Below are 4722 nucleotides of genomic sequence, written 5' to 3' on the forward strand. Positions count from 1 at the left end.
AAGGAAACAGGTCCGTGGCGTAGGAAGTGGTAAAGGAAGTAGTAAAGGCGAGCTTTTCGGGGTATTGGATCTGTTAACGACCATTAGATTAAGGTATTTGCAATCCTATGATGCTATGGGAAGGGAGGGAAATAGGTCCGTGACGTAAGAAGTGGTGAAGGAAGTATTCAAGGCAAGCAGTCCGGACTGTGGGAACTGTTTGTGACGCTTAGATTAAGGTATTTGCAACCCTAAAATGCTATGGGAAGGGAGGAAAACAGGTCCCGGACGTAGGAAGTGGTGGCGGAAGTAGTTAGGGCGAGCTGTCCGGAGTGTGAAAACTGTTTATGACGATTAGATTAAGGTATCTGCAATCCTAAAATGCTATTGGAAGGGAAGGAAACAGGTCCGTGGCGTAGGAAGTGGTGAAGGAAGTAGTAAAGGCGAGCTGTTCGGGGTATTGGATCTGTTTACGACCATTAGATTAAGGTATTTGCAATCCTATGATGCTATGGGAAGGGAGGGAAATAGGTCCGTGACGTAGGAAGTGGTGAAGGTCGTAGTCAAGGCGAGCTGTCCGGAGTGTGGAAACTGTTTATGACGATTAGATTAAGGTATCTACAATCCTAAAATGCTATGGAAAGTGATGAAAACAGGTCCACGATGTAGGAAGTGACTTAGTAAAGTATGAGCATAGTGTGAGAACCGTCTTTGGCAATTACATTAATGTATCTGCAATCCTAAAATGCTCTGGGAAGAGAGGGAGACAGGTCCACGGCGTAGGGGGTGGTGAAGGAAGTAGTAAAGGGGTGCAGTGTTGAGTGTGGGAATGGATTAATGTATCTGCAATGCTAAAATGCTATGGTAAGAGACTGTAGACTGTAGGTTAAAATGATTACGAAGCACGAATCGATATATATTTCGATACATGCAATCGTTTACAATAGAAATTTACAAATGAGTTGTTAACATCTGATTTTTACTCCATAGAGGCTAAAAACGATTTTTACTCCCTAAAGAGTAAAAATGGTACTTTAGACCCGCAACGCATGCATTAAAAACGACTGTTTTTACTGCAGTATGACAAAAATACCCCCGTCGCAGCAAACCTGCATACTAAGCAAAATTCCATTTACCCGACTTGATTTATACTAAAATATTCCCTATAAATTTTCAGATTTATTTCCTATTTAAATAACATTAATTTTAGTGAGTAGTTAGGTTTGCTGCTACTGGGAAGATGTTGAGGTGTGTTTTTTCAATTGAAATATTGATAGCTTAGTATGAAATAAACCAAATTGCCAAATTTGATTAAAATATATCCATAAACAAGCAAACTAGAACAGTTTATTTATTCTCTATAAGAATAACATGGGAATTTTAAATTTACAATTTTTTTTAATTTTCTCCGTAGTCAATGAACATTCAAAAACACTTCAATATACTAAATTATTTTTTTAAGCTCTTCAAAATGGTCTAGAGAGAAATTTAGAAATTTAAAGTTTTTAGGGTCAAAAATGAGAAAAATCCATTTTTACCCCATAAAACCCCCCATAAACCCCTGATCCCATGGTCCGATTATGCTGGTTCGCGAACTCGTTTGAATAAATATAGGTTTACACGTTTGTACCAAATTTCATCAAAATCGGATCAATTTTGCTCGAGTTATCGCGCTAACCGACACATATATATATGAATATGAATTTGAACGGATGGTGTTTTTGGCCTCTGGGGACCTCAAAACGAAAAAGTAAATCGGTCCCGGGTCTAGGTCTTACCATGAGACCTACCGTAATAGCTTATTCCCTATATGGGAAATTCGCTAACAATATAATATGAACCCTTGATGACTCCGCTCAATTTTGTGGATGCCTTTGCGAACGCCACCTGGTATTTCAGTCTTTTCCTGAAAAAATAAAACATATAAAATAATCCACTGCAAACCAAACAACCAGCACTTTTGTCAAAAACAGTGTTTCCGTTTTTGGGGATTTTTCGCCAAATTGGGGATTTTTCTAAGCCTTGGGGATTTTTTGGCGGATTGTGTCTGGTGGAGGCACTGAGCTAAAATTATAATGGAGGTAGCACTGCCATGGCAGAAGTCTGTCGAAAGCGTGTCGCTGATTTTGTTAGGTTGGTATAGCAGCGAGTTTTCTTATCATAGCAATAACATGGCTTCTACAACTAGGTTGGTATAGCACTGAGTTTTTTAAACCAATAACATGGCTTCTTTATAACTCACACCTCACGCAAACATGGCGGTTGGCGACACGCATCTTTGACATTCAGTGCTACCTCCAGTTAGAATTATAGCTTAGTGGGTGGAGGATTTTTGGCGGATTATTGGGATGTTATTGAATTTATTGGGGAATTGTGATTTAGAGTCAGGAAAAAAAGATTTCAGACAAATAAACCCGTGGAATGGCAGAATAGATTATGCAAACAGTTAGTTATCAATTGTTCAGACATTTAGTGGGAATATACAACATGACTCATTTTGTAATATAGACTATAAATACCCCCGCCGCAGCAAACCTGCCGTCTAAGCGAATTTCCACTTGGCTGAATTGATTTTCAATTGATCTATTTAAATAACAGTAGGTTTAACGAGTACCTAGGTTTGCTGCTACAAGGAAACACACTACAAGGAAAAATAATTATTGCTTAGTATAAAATGAATATATTTGCCAAGTTTGATCAAAAGATATCCCTAAACAAGCAAGCTACAACATTTTACAATATTCTCCATAAGAATAACATGGTAATTTTAAATTTAGCCTACCATTTTTTTTTAGTTTTCTCCGTAACTAATAACCGTACAAGAACACTTTGATATACTGAATTGTTTGTTTTTTAAGCTCTTTAAGAAGATTAGAGAAAAATTGGGAAATTTTGTGTTTTGAGGGTCAAAAGTGAGAAAAACCAATTTTTACCCCATAAAACCTTCCATAAAACCCTGTTCCCATGGTCCGATCATGCTGGATCGCGAACTCATTCAAGTTTATCCCGCCTTACACCTTCAAACCAAATTTCATCAAAATCGGATAAAAATTACAGTACTCAAGTTATCGTGTTCACGGACACAACCTAGGTGAGTGAGCGTAGCGAACAAGCTCCAACCTAAAGGTGAGTAAGCGTAGCGAACAAACTACATATATAAAAATTTGATCGAATGGTGTTTTTGGCCTCTGGAGACATCAAAATGAAAAAGTAAATCAGTCCCGGGCCATGAGTCTTACCATGAGACCTACGGTAATACCATAGACTAACCAACACAAGGGAGTATGTTTTAATCTATGGTAATACCTACTTCCCTATAGGGAAATTCGCTAAAAACTAAAAATGAGGAGTAGAAAGTCAGTGATCAATACAACAACCAAGTGAGGGGAAATATTTTAAGCAGGAAATCTGAAAATGTTATCAGTCCCAATCCTTTGTACCTACTTTTATATAGTACTCTAGTAGTTACAGTTTACTATACATTTCATATGGAGTGAATAAATGTATGTACGTTAAAATAATATATTATAATCATTGGTACCATGTTACCACCGGTAATTAAAAGGGGATTTTTGTAGAGTTTGACGATTGGATGAAGGAGGAGTATTTTCTCTAGATTTTTATGGCTTGACGGATAATTTGAGGATTTTTGCTTTAGCTGGGGGTCCTGGGGATAAAATGGGGATCTTTCTTCGTCAGCACATTTAATATGGAGTGAATACATGATGTATGTACATGTCATAGTATAATATAATCATGGAAAGTGAATTTTACCCACACACTATATGGCATAGATAGGTATGAATTCGGGATATTTGGTAGTTAAATGGGATTTTTGTAGAATAAGAAGGATGGATGGAGGAAAATTGGGGACTTTCTATAGATTTTTATGACTTGGCGGATTATTGGAGGATTTTTGCTTTAGCTGGGGATAAAATGGGGATTTTTCTTAGATGGGGAATTTTCTCAGGTCCAGGGTGGCAACTTTGGTCAAAAACTTCACACACACAGCATTACAGCAAAATAGCAAATGCAAAATAGTGTTCGGACATCGATAGATCACCATCGATGTTACCATCGATAGCAGCATCGAACTATCACCATCGATGCTGCAAAACCATCGGTTCAAAAACATTGATATTTTCATGCGAAAAACATCGATGTTTTTAAGCGAAAAACATCGATGTTTTTAAGCGAAAAACATCGAAGTTTTCAACTTAATCATATCGAATTTTTGAATTTTATAATCTCAGTATTCCGTTATTCATTAAAAAATGCCGATATGACGGAATTCGAGGGAAAACTAAACCTCCGTTCCTCCTAACTCGCTCCGTTCCCCGCTCGCAGATAGGATTGTCACGCCAAATCAGTCCAGTCCACTCTGTTCCGTTCCAATTTGTCCATCTCCTCTGCTACGAACATCGATATATTTATAATAGATAAAACATGTTTTATCTTTTGTACTTATTTTATCTATGTATTTATTTTACGATCTTTTGACAAACAGCTTCAGCAAAAAAAAAAACATCGATACCAAAACATCGATGGTAGTAAAACATCGACTTTCTTACATCGATGGTAAAAACATCGAACATCGACCTCCAAACATCGATGTTTTGAAAACATCGATGTTCGATACCGAACACTAATGCAAAATAAAAATATGGTTTGGAGTGGAGTCGAGTGAAGGAACGGGATTTGTGATTTGTCTGTCATTTATAAGTATTTACATACAATCATTCA

The sequence above is a fragment of the Macrosteles quadrilineatus genome, unplaced genomic scaffold, assembly GCF_028750875.1.
Source record: "Macrosteles quadrilineatus isolate MER2022 unplaced genomic scaffold, UCM_ALF_1.0 Scaffold_5__1_contigs__length_97177068, whole genome shotgun sequence".
Taxonomy (NCBI): Eukaryota; Metazoa; Arthropoda; class Insecta; order Hemiptera; family Cicadellidae; genus Macrosteles; species Macrosteles quadrilineatus.